Source organism: Podarcis raffonei, chromosome W (assembly GCF_027172205.1).
Source record: "Podarcis raffonei isolate rPodRaf1 chromosome W, rPodRaf1.pri, whole genome shotgun sequence".
Lineage (NCBI taxonomy): Eukaryota > Metazoa > Chordata > Lepidosauria > Squamata > Lacertidae > Podarcis > Podarcis raffonei.
The window spans coordinates 16,409,667-16,421,791 of record NC_070620.1 but is presented as its reverse complement, the minus strand read 5'-3'; the positions used below and the strand labels follow the sequence as shown (position 1 = coordinate 16,421,791).

Below are 12,125 nucleotides of genomic sequence, written 5' to 3'. Positions count from 1 at the left end.
AGAAGTGGAGTTCCAAGGGAAAGTGAGTCGGAGGGAGGGCTCAGAGACACTTCAAGCGAGAACAGTGGGGAGGTTTCAGGTCCTCCTATAGGGACACCCACTCCTCGCCGGAAACTGTCACGCCGAGAGTCCAGAAGACGCGTTTCCGTTAAGGAGCTTTTATGCTGGAAGAAGTTCCGTAAACACCCACTGTCCGATTCAACGAGCGACTGATGGAGCCATGCTTAAGGAGCTCCGTCACAGACAGAGGTTTGTGAACTTAGCCAAACTCTGAGGGACTAGGATTTTACGCACAAGCAGCTCACCATCCCATCACACATTTGCTGATGATTTAGTATTGACTTTACAGGAGCCAGAACCTAGTACTAAAAGGGTACTGGAACTGATTCAAGAATTTGGACAGGTTGCAGGTTTCAAGTTGAATAAGACGAAAACCAAGGTTTTAGAGAAAAATTTAACTGTGAATGAGAGAGAGAAGTTTCAGGAGGAGACAGGACTAACATTGGTTAAAAAAGTAAAATACTTAGGGGTTAACATGACTGCTAAAAATGTGAATTTATTTAAGGATAACTATGAAAAATTTTGGACTGAAGTGAAAAAGGATTTAGAAGTATGGACAAATTTGAAGTTATCATTGTTAGGCCGAATTGCTGTGATAAAAATGAATGTGCTGCCAATGATGTTATTTTTGTTTCAAACATTGCAAATTTTGGATAAGATGGATTGGTTCAAGAAGTGGCAGAAGGATATTTCCAGATTTGTTTGGCAGGGCAAGAAGCCTCAAATAAAATTTAAGATACTAACTGATGCTAAAGAAAGAGGTGGATTTGCCCTGCCAGATCTCAAACTTTACAATGAATCAGCTGCTTTTTGCTGGCTGAGAGAATGGCTGCTTCTTGAAAACACTGAAGTGTTGGATTTAGAAGGTTTCAATAATGTATTTGGTTGGCATGCATATCTGTGGTACGATAAGGTAAAAGTACATAAAGCGTTTAAAAATCATATTGTTAGGAAAGCATTGTTTAATGTTTGGATAAGATATAAGGATTTGCTAGAAAAGAAAACCCCAAGATGGTTGTCACCAATGGAAGCGAAGGAACAGAAAAAACTCAATATGGAGGCCAAATAGCCGAAATATTGGGAAATTCTGGAACAAGATGGAGACAGAATAAAATTGCAGAGCTTTGAAAAATTGAAAAATAAAGTGCGAGATTGGCTCCATTATTACCAAATAATGGAGGCATATAAATTGGACAAAAAAGTTGGTTTCCAGGTGGAAAAATCAAAATTGGAAACAGAATTGTTACATCCAAAAACTAAGAATTTGCCAAGAATGTATAACTTGCTGTTGAGATGGAACACTCAGGTTGAAACGGTGAAATCAGCTATGATTAAATGGGCACAAGATGTTGGACATAACATAATGATGGCTGTCAGGGAACTGACATCAGAGATTAGCGGAGAGGGAAGTCGCTCCAATGATGCAGGGGAGGGAACTAGCAAGGAGAGAGAGAGAGCTTCCGCTGGGGAAGGAAACCAAGGTGACACCAGGAAGAAAGGGGAGGCTGAGAGTACTTCGGAGGGAAGGCTCCGAGACTCTTCCAGTGAGATCAGTGGGGAGAGCGCAGGACCTCCGCTTGGCACGCCTACTCTGCGCAGAAGGCTTCCGCGCAGAGAAGCTAGGCGGAGACTGGCTGTCAAGGAATTTTTATGTTGGAAGAAGTTCAGGAAATGCCCACTGACGGATTCTGCCAGTGATTGAGACAGTCGCGTTGTAAGGGGCTGTCAAACTAGGGAAAGGTTTAGCTATACAACCCGCTTGGAGCAGTTTGGAGTTTTACGCATAAGCAACCCCAATTCCCACTACAGCAATCCGTCAGTCCCCTAAGTTGCTTGTGCGCAGAGAAGCAGGGGCAGCATCATGAGTCAAACTGGAGGAGCCGGCGCCGGAGAGGGGGGCAGAGGAGGACCACCTCTGGAGGAGAGAAACAGAGAGTTGGAGCAGCAACTGGCCCTACTAGCGGCGCGGCTGGATGAAAGGCGGACTCAGGATGCCCAGGGGAAGCCCACCCCCATCGCAAGGAAGGTACCGGGACTAGTGCAGAAGTTTGGAGGCAATCCCAGAGACTATAATGCATTTAAGACAGAAGTGCAGTATGCGCTGGACCTGCAGTACGAGGACTTTGTAGATGATGCAGGGAGGGTAGCTTTCGTGGTAGGGCATCTGGAAGGGCGCGCCAGAGATTGGATCCGACCCTTGATGGCGTCGGAGAATGCTGCCTTGAAGGATTTGAGAAAAATTTTTAGCACCATGGACCATATGTTCTCGAGTGATGTGGAGCAGAGCGTGACCCGCAAAGAACTGATGGGGTGCAAACAAGGGAACCAATCAGTGAGAGAGTACTGGTCGGGATTTGCGATGCTGATCCATAGACTTGGGTGGGAACTGGGTTCTGCACCAGTGCAAATGTTATTTGAGGAAGGCTTATCCCCTTGGGTAAAAGATGAACTCTCCCGCGCGCCCCGTCCGGAATCGATGGACCAGCTGACCAAAATGGCGCTTGCTGTGGGAGTACGCCAAGAGGCGCGCGCTCTAGAAAGGCGGGAAGGGAGAGCAGAGCGTTGGTATGACAACCGCATTCCGGACGTGCCTGAGCAACCCGTGCCGCCCGCGGAACCAATGGAGATTGGAGGAGCGCGCGCGCGCGGGGTTTCAAAATCCAGCGAGGTTCGCAAGAAGGAGGGGAAAACGACTAAGAAGTGCTTTCTCTGCCAGCAGCCGGGACATTTTGCCAGAGTCTGCCCTCAGAAAAAGGCATGGCAAGGAATGGTGGGGGCAGTTGGGGGGGAGGAGGAAAGAAATAAAGAGCAGGGAAACGGGAATGCTTGGCTGCCGGAGAGCGGGCACAGCAGCCAGGCGAGCAACCAGTAAAGGTGCCCAAACCAGACCCTCCCCGAGCGGCCATAGCCATAGAGGTGATACTAGAACTCCCTAATGGACACCCAATTAAGGTGAAGGCGTTGCTGGATTCAGGCAGCTCTTGTAACTTTTTTAGCAGGGATTTTGCACTAGAACACCAGCTCCAAGTAGTGCCTCTAGAACACCCCTTGCAAGTAACGACCATTGATGGGAGAGAACTCCTGGGGGGGGGAAGTGACCCACCAGACCCCCCCCCCATGAAAATGAGGGTCGCCAGACACACTGAGACAATTGCCTTTCACGTAGCCACACTAGCAGGACCACCAATCATACTGGGAATGAGTTGGCTGGCACTGCACGATCCAGTGGTGGGATGGCACCAGCGGACAGTCACCTTTGGGTCTGCTCACTGCGTAGAGCACTGCCATGGGGGGAGACCCAGAGGATGGCAGTAGCTAGGGTGGCAGGGGTGGCGGTAGGAGAAAAGGGGAGAATACCATCTCAGTACGCAGACCTGGAAGAAGTCTTCAGTGAGAAGGAGGCTGATAGACTACCCCCTCACAGGCCCTTTGACTGTCAGATCAACCTACTCCCAGGGGCTCAGCTGCCCGTGGGTAAGCTGTACGCCATGTTGGACAGGGAGATGCAGGAGTTGCGGAAGTTTATTGACAAGAACCTGAAGAGGGGTTTCATACGAGAATCAAGGGCGGTGGGGGGCAGTCCAGTGCTCTTTGTGGACAAGAAAGACTCTAAAGAGCCCAGATTGGTCGTAGATTACCGGACTTTGAACCTGGTGTTGGAACCAGTGACATTCCCAATGCCCAGAATTGATGACATTTTGGCCAGGGTAAGGAAAGGGAAGGTCTTTACCAAGTTGGACCTTCGGGGGGCGTACAATTTGATAAGGATGAGGGAGGGGGATGAATGGAAAACCACCATGTTCACCCCTCTGGGGGCCTTTGAGTACTTAGTTATGCCCTTCGGATTACAATCAGGCTCAAGCACATTTCAAGCTTTCATGCACCACGTGCTGGGGTCCCTGCTGTACAAGAATTGCGTGGCTTTCTTGGACGACGTGCTAATCTACTCGGAGAACGAAGAGCAGCATGTAAAGGATGTCAGGGAAGTGCTGAAAAGGCTGCAGGAGCACCAGCTGTGGGTCAAACTGGAGAAATGCCAATTCCACGCCCGAGAGGTGGAGTTCCTGGGTTACAGGTTGTCTGACAAAGGCTTAGCCATGGACCCAGGCAAGGTGCAAGCGGTGCTAGAATGGAGGACTCCCAAGAACCGGAAGGACGTGCAGAGGTTCCTGGGGTTTGGGAACTTCTATAGGAAGTTCATCAAGAACTTCGCCCACTTAACGGCACCCATAAGCGATTGCCTCAGCAGCAAGAAGAAGTTTGAATGGACGGAAGAGGCTCAGCAGTCCTTTGAAAAGCTAAAGAGGGCGTTCACTTCGGAAGAGCAACTCTTACACGTGGATCTGCAGAAGCCGATGAGGCTGGAGACAGACGCGTCAGACAGAGCGGTGGGAGCTGTATTGCTCCAGCCGGGAAATCGGGGAGAGTGGAAGCCGTGCGCCTTTTTCTCAAGGAAGCTGAACAAGTCAGAACAAAACTACACGGTGTATGACAGGGAACTGCTGGCAATTCATGAGGCTTTTCGCCGCTGGAGACATTTTCTAATAGGCGCACAGCACAAAATCCAGGTGTGCACGGACCATAAGAACCTGGAATATTGGAGGACTGCGCGAGTCCTGAACCAAAGACAGGTGCGGTGGGCACAGGAGTTTTCCAAGTTTTTTTTTTTGAGATTAAGTACGTGCCGGGGAAGGAAAACGTCAGAGCAGACGCTCTCTCTCGCAAACCGGAGTACTTGGAAGGAGAGGAAGTGTCGGAAGTACGTCATGTCATACCCGAGGACCGATGGGTGTGTGGGGGAGTGTTGGTAGGGAGACAAGAACTAGCCGCTTTAACGAGGGATGACCAGTACGCCCAAACCAAAACCAGGGAGATTCGAGATGCCGAAAATCAGGGGGGTTTTAAGGTTAAGGAGGGGGCTTTGTACTATAAGGGTGCGTTGTACATACCGGAAGGGGGCTTGAGGAGAAAAATACTCAAACAACTGCATGACAACCCCACGGCGGGAGATTTCGGTCAACACAAGACCATGTTGCTTGTCACCAGGCAGTTCTGGTGGCCAAGGGTGAGGGAGGATGTGCGGGAATACGTACGGGGGTGCGAGTGCTGCCAGCGAGCTAAAGGGGAGAGGGCAGCACCCGCGGGGTTACTGGAACCTTTACCCACACCAGAAAGACCATGGGAAGGGGTATCAATTGATTTTATGACTGATTTACCCAAGTCCAGGGGGAAAACAGCAGTCATGGTGGTAGTTGACTTGATGACTAAAATGTGCCATTTTATTGCTTGCTCGCATGCAGTGACTGCAGAGGAAACAGCTAGGCTGTTTGTAGATCACGTCTTCAGGTTGCATGGCGCCCCCTTGAGGGTTTTGTCCGACAGAGGCCGGCAATTTACTTCCAGATTCTGGAGGAAGCTCATGAGCCTGCTGGAAGTTGAGGTTAGCTTCTCGACGGCCAGACACCCAGAGACCAACGGACAAGCAGAAAGAGCTAATAGCATACTTCAACAGTATCTACGCTGCTACGTCAACGAAAGGGAGAACGATTGGGTGGACAAACTAGCGCTGGCTGAATTTGCATACAATAACGCGGAAAATGAGTCCACGGGGATGAGTCCATCCATGGCCAATTACGGGTGTCATCCCAGGGCCTTCCCAGGGGAGGGGGAGGGAAGGTGGAGTGTACCGGGGGCCGAACAATTTGTGGAAGAAATGGAGGCTTTACACCAACAACTTAAGGTTAACCTGGAGAGGGCGAAGGAAGCGTACAAGAGGCAGGCAGACAAGCACCGCAGAGAAGGGGAAACTATAAGAGTGGGGGACCAGGTGTGGTTGTCTACCCAAGGGTTACCGTTCAAAGGGGGGTGTAAGAAACTACGGCCAAGGCGATTGGGACCTTTCGAGGTAACACAACAGGTTAATCCTGTGACCTTTAGACTCAAATTGCCCACCAACATGAAACTGCACCCGGTGTTCCACCGGTCCTTACTCTCACCGTACAGGGAAGGGAGGGAATTTCTGGGACAAGAAAGAGAAACACCCAGGCATCCCCGGGTGGAGGAAAGGGAACTCAGTGATCATGCAGCTGAAATTCTCGATTCAAGGTGGAGAGGGAGGAGGGTGGAATATTTGGTGGCGTGGGAGGGGGAGCCCGAATCGGAGAACACTTGGGTTCCTGCAGAAGAGATCAGGGATGAGTATCTGCAGGAGGAGTTTCATCGCAGGTTCCCAAGGAAGCCCAAGCCATTAGGGAGGTTCTGGGAGGAGCAAATTGGCAACACGGAGGATGAAGAAGAGTTTGTGGGATTTCTTGCCTCCGAAGAGGAGGAAGGAGAGAGATCCGAGGAAGAGGAATCCGACTGGGGAGATTGGGCAGAGGAAAGAGAGAGCAGCAGGTGGAGAGCGGTGTTGGAATCATCTGAGGAGGAGGATAGCTCCTTCCGGGGTTTCCCCGCTTCACCGTCCCCGGGACGGACGGGGGAGGGGGAGGGGCCTGGGAGGGAGGTGGATGTCAGGGAACTGACATCAGAGATTAGCGGAGAGGGAAGTCGCTCCAATGATGCAGGGGAGGGAACTAGCAAGGAGAGAGAGAGAGCTTCCGCTGGGGAAGGAAACCAAGGTGACACCAGGAAGAAAGGGGAGGCTGAGAGTACTTCGGAGGGAAGGCTCCGAGACTCTTCCAGTGAGATCAGTGGGGAGAGCGCAGGACCTCCGCTTGGCACGCCTACTCTGCGCAGAAGGCTTCCGCACAGAGAAGCTAGGCGGAGACTGGCTGTCAAGGAATTTTTATGTTGGAAGAAGTTCAGGAAACGCCCACTGACGGATTCTGCCAGTGATTGAGACAGTCGCATTGTAAGGGGCTGTCAAACTAGGGAAAGGTTTAGCTATACAACCCGCTTGGAGCAGTTTGGAGTTTTACGCATAAGCAACCCCAATTCCCACTACAATGGCTGACTGGGAACAGTTATGGACCACAGGTATGAAATTCACGGCATGTAATGCCCTAAGAGAAAATTTAATGAAAATGATTTATAGGTGGTACATGACACCAGTTAAGCTTGAAAAAATCTACCATTTGCCCGATAATAAATGTTGGAATTGTAAGGAGACTGAAGGTACATTCTTTCACCTTTGGTGGACATGCATGCCCAAGGATTAAGACATTCTGGGAGATGATTTATAATGAAATGAAAAAGGTATTTAAATATACCTTTCTGAAGAAACCAGAGGCCTTTCTCCTGGGCATGGTCGGCCAATTGGTGTTAAAGAAGGTGTGATGGGATGATGAGCTGCTTGTGCGTAAAGTCCTAGTCCCTCAGAGTTTGGCTAAGTCCACAAACCTCTGTCTGTGACGGAGCTCCTTAAGCATGGCTCCGTCAGTCGCTTGTAGAATCAGACAGTGGGCGTTTACGGAACTTCTTCCAGCATAAAAGTTCCTTAACGGAAACGCATCTTCTGGACTCTCGGCGTGACAGTTTCCGGCGAGGAGTGGGTGTCCCTATGGGAGGTCCTGAAACCTCCCCACTGTTTTCGCTGGAAGTGTCTCTGAGCCCTCCCTCCGACTCACTTTCCCTTGGAGCTCCTCCTCTCCCCCTGCTGGTTCCCTCAGCTGATAAGTCTCTCTCAGCCTCTGTGAGCCCTTTCACCTCCTGTTTCTCCGATGGCAGTAAAAAGTTCCCAAACCCTAAGAATCTTTGCACATCTTTTTTTGTTTTCGGTGTCTTCCATTCCAGCACCGCCTGGACCTTGCCTGGATCCATGGCTAATCCCTTGTCTGACAAGCGGTACCCCAGGAATTCCACCTCCTTGGTGTGAAACTGACACTTCTCCAATTTCACCCACAGCTGGTTTGCTTGCAGTTGGCTCAGCACTTCCCTGACATCCTTTACATGCTGCTCCTCATTCTCTGAATATATTAACACGTCATCTAGGAAGGCCACGCAATTCTTGTAGAGCAGAGGTCCCAGGACGTGGTTCATGAACGATTGAAAACATGCTGAGCCTCCTTGTAATCCGAAGGGCATAACGAGATATTCAAAAGCCCCCAAAGGGGTGAACATGGTGGTTTTCCATTCATCCCCCTTCCTTATCCGTATCAGGTTGTATGCCCCCCTCAGGTCCAGTTTAGTGAATATCTTTCCCTTCCTCACCCTGGTCAAAATGTCATCAATTCTGGGCATGGGGAAAGCCACTGGTTCTGACACTGCATTTAGGGCCCTAAAGTCCACTACAAGTCCCGGTTTATCCGTGTGTTTTTTGTCCACAAAAAACACTGGGCTGCCCCCCACCGCTCTGGACTCTCTGATGAAACCTCTCTTCAGGTTTTTATCAATAAACTCCCTTAACTCCTGCATTTCCCTGTCTGACATGGCGTACAGCTTGCCCACGGGGAGCTGGGCCCCAGGGACTAGATTGATTTGGCAGTCAAAGGCTCTATGCGGTGGTAGTTTGTCTGCTTCCCTCTCGCTGAAGACCTTGCTCAGGTCAGCGTATTGTTTGGGCACCTTCCCTTTGTCCGTTACTTCCGTCCCTGCTAGAAAGGCTTTTGCCCCTTCCGGCGCCTTCCCCTCTTTGCAGTGTTCCAGGCAATGTGCTGACCCAAAGGAGACCACTCTCTGATGCCAGCCCACTAGCGGATCATGCAACGCTAGCCAGCTCATTCCCAAAATAATGGGAGCCCCTCCCAAGGTGGCCACATTGAACGCTATTCTTTCGGTGTGCCTGGCAACCCTCATAACCATTGGGACGGTCTGTAGGCTAACTTCTCCTCCCAACAGCTCCCTCCCATCGATCGTGGTCACCTGCAGGGGGTTACTTAAAGGGAGTGTCTGTATCTGGTGTTCAGCTGCAAACTCCTTACTCATAAAATTACAGGAGCTGCCTGAGTCCAATAGCGCCTTTGTCTTTAGTGGGTGTCCGTTTGCCAGCTCTAGCAACACCTCTATCACTAGGGCTGGTCTTGGAGGTTCTGGCGTGGGCACTTTTACTGCTCCTTGGCCTGGCTGCTGTGCCCTGACGGTGTCAGCCAGGCGTTGGCTTTTACTTGCTCCTGGACTTCCTCCTCCTTTCCCCCAACAGCTCCCGCCATCCCTTGCCATTCCTTTCTTTGCGGGCAGACTCTGGCAAAGTGACCTGGCTGCTGGCAGAGATAACATTTCTTGGCACTCTTCCCCTCCTTCTTCCGCCCTTCACTGGGATTTGAAACTGCGCGCACGCGCGCTGTTCCAATTTCCATCGGCTCTCCTGGCGGGAAAGTAGGCTCCGGAATCTCTGGAATGCGGAAATCCCTCCAACGCTCTCCTTTCCCTTCCCGCTTCTCCAAGGCTCTCGCCTCCTGGCGCGCTCCAATGGTCAGCGCTGATTTGGTCAGCTGGTCCATAGACTCCGCCCTGGGCGCCTGGGAAAGTTCGTCTTTCACCGCCGAAGAAAGCCCCTCTTCGAAAAGCATTTGAATGGGTTCCGCCGATAGGTCCCACCCCAATTTATGTATCAGCATGGTAAACTCAGTCCAGTACTCACGAACCGATCGGCTCCCCTGTTTACAAACCATCAACTGTCTGCGCACCACTCCCTGCTCAATCTCGCTGGAAAACATCAGGTCCATGGCGCGAAAAAACTTCCTCGTGTCCTTCAGGATTTCATTATTCCCTGCCATCAGGGGTCTAACCCAGTCTCTCGCCCCCCCTTCGAGATGGCCAACCACAAACGCCACTCGCGATTCCTCGTCGGGAAAGTCGTCAAACTGCAGATTGAGAGCATACTGCATTTCTGTCCTAAAGGCTTGATAGTTCCTGGGGTCCCCCCCAAACTTCTGCACCAATCCTGGCATCTTTCTTGCTAGTGGGGCGCCTTTTGCCTTTTCTGCATCCTGCGCCCTCCTCTCCTCTAGCCTCGCCGTTTGCAGCGCTAGCTGGACCTCCAACACCCGGTACCTTTCTTCCAGGCTTGGACCCTCTCCAGCTCCTCCTGCTCCTCCGGTTCCGGCTGGGTTGCTCATGATGCCTCTCTGCACAAGCTGCTTTCAGGGACTGTCTGATTGCTGTGATGGGATGATGAGCTGCTTGTGCGTAAAGTCCTAGTCCCTCAGAGTTTGGCTAAGTCCACAAACCTCTGTCTGTGACGGAGCTCCTTAAGCATGGCTCCGTCAGTCGCTTGTAGAATCAGACAGTGGGCGTTTACGGAACTTCTTCCAGCATAAAAGTTCCTTAACGGAAACGCGTCTTCTGGACTCTCGGCGTGACAGTTTCCGGCGAGGAGTGGGTGTCCCTATGGGAGGTCCTGAAACCTCCCCACTGTTTTCGCTGGAAGTGTCTCTGAGCCCTCCCTCCGACTCACTTTCCCTTGGAGCTCCTCCTCTCCCCCTGCTGGTTCCCTCCTCAGCTGATAAGTCTCTCTCAGCCTCTGTGAGCCCTTTCACCTCCTGTTTCTCCGATGGCAGTTCCCTGACAGAAGGATAGAACTTTTTTTATGTATGCAACAACAGCAGCAAGAATACTCATTGCGAAGTATTGGAAGACACAAGATTTACCCACCAGGGAAGAATGGCAGATGAAGTTGATGGACTATATGGAACTGGTGGAAATGACTGGCAGAATCCTAGACCAGGGAGAGGAGTCGGTGGAAGAAGATTGGAAAAAGTTTAAAGACTATTTACAGAAATATTGTAAAATTAATGAATGTTAGAAGAACGTTGGAATGAAGTGATATGGCTTCAGTAGAAAGGTTATAAGGAATTAAGTACAAATAGATTAATAGAGTATTAATGGAAAAATAAGGTTAAAATGTGTTAAGATAATTATAGGATAGAAAACAGGGGAAGATGGAAAGGAATTGCTGAAATAATTAATATAAGTGGAATACAAAAAGGGAGGTGTGAGGAGGTCATGGAAATATGTGAAAGAAAGATAAGATATTGAAATTTCTTTTTCTTTTCCCCCCTCTCTTTTTCTTTTTGATGTGTTTTTAAATTGTTTTTGTTTTGTCTTGTTAGTTTTTAGTGTTATGTAGTGTCTTTGTATTGTAATGTATTGTTTTTTCTTTGTTTTTTTTGTGTAAGTGTTTAAATTGTTGCAAAAGTAATAAATATTATTTTTTTTAAAAAAGAAAGCGAATGTCTAGGTGTTTGGTCCTGGCTTTGAATTGCCCCGTCTCGGCCAATTTTAGGCACGGTTGGTTGTCTTCGAAAACCGTGACGGGCAAACTATTCACTCCACAGAGCTCCTGTACCAAAGAAGCATAGAACTCTAGCTCCCTGCAACGCTTCGGAAAGAGTACTGAACTCAGCCTCAGTGGATGAAAGCGCTATAAGGCTTTGCTTTCTGGACCTCCACCCAACTACTGAGTTCCCAAACTTCACCATTAGGCCGGAAACAGACTTGCAATCCTCCAAGTTAGCCCAATCCGAGTCCACCCAACAGGCTAGCTTTATCTTGTCGGGATTCAAGCCAAAAGTCAGAGCCTCCAGCTTAGCTCTTAGTCCAGAGGAATTTGGCCACCCTCCAGGTGCCCGGCTTGAATCCTTATGACCTCCTGTCTGCGTCTCCCGGCAAGATCAAAGGAGGTCTCCAATCGGCGATTCTCCTCAACGTGAAGGAGAACACACCACTCCTCCCCCTCCCATCTCCAGGGGGGGGAATGAGACAGACAGAAATATATCTACATGTCTTTATTCCTGTCTTTCAGCAGTACAGAGAAAACATGTCTGCACACTCTGCTTCCCCACTGCAGAGAGAGAATAAACGCCACCCATGTACTTCCAGTACAGGGTCATGTGCTGCTCTGAGGTAACATCCGGCTCTCAGAGCACTTTACAAACTGTGCCTGGTTCCCACGGTACAATCCAATAACACCCGCATCCTGTTTACCATTCCAGCCACCTGGTGCTTGCTTCTGCATTGCTCCTTTTTCGTAACATCCTCCCCCAAAAGAATCAATGCGTGTTGCAGCAAGCAAAGCATGATCCAGAGAAGAAAACAAACAGTTGTTATACACATAACACTCCCCTGTTGTTTCAGTTCCACCCTTGGAACTCCCCGCTACTGGTTTCCCCAGTGTACCTCTCTGG

General features: G+C 50.0%; 1 long non-coding RNA gene across 1 annotated transcript; it reads left to right on the top strand.

The window, feature by feature from the left end:
* Window positions 1–860: 860 nt before the first annotated feature.
* On the top strand, window positions 861–11,153 carry LOC128405958 (uncharacterized). Its single transcript, XR_008328385.1, has 2 exons — window positions 861–926; window positions 10,568–11,153. It is a non-coding gene; the product is annotated as an uncharacterized LOC128405958 (long non-coding RNA).
* Window positions 11,154–12,125: the final 972 nt, after the last annotated feature.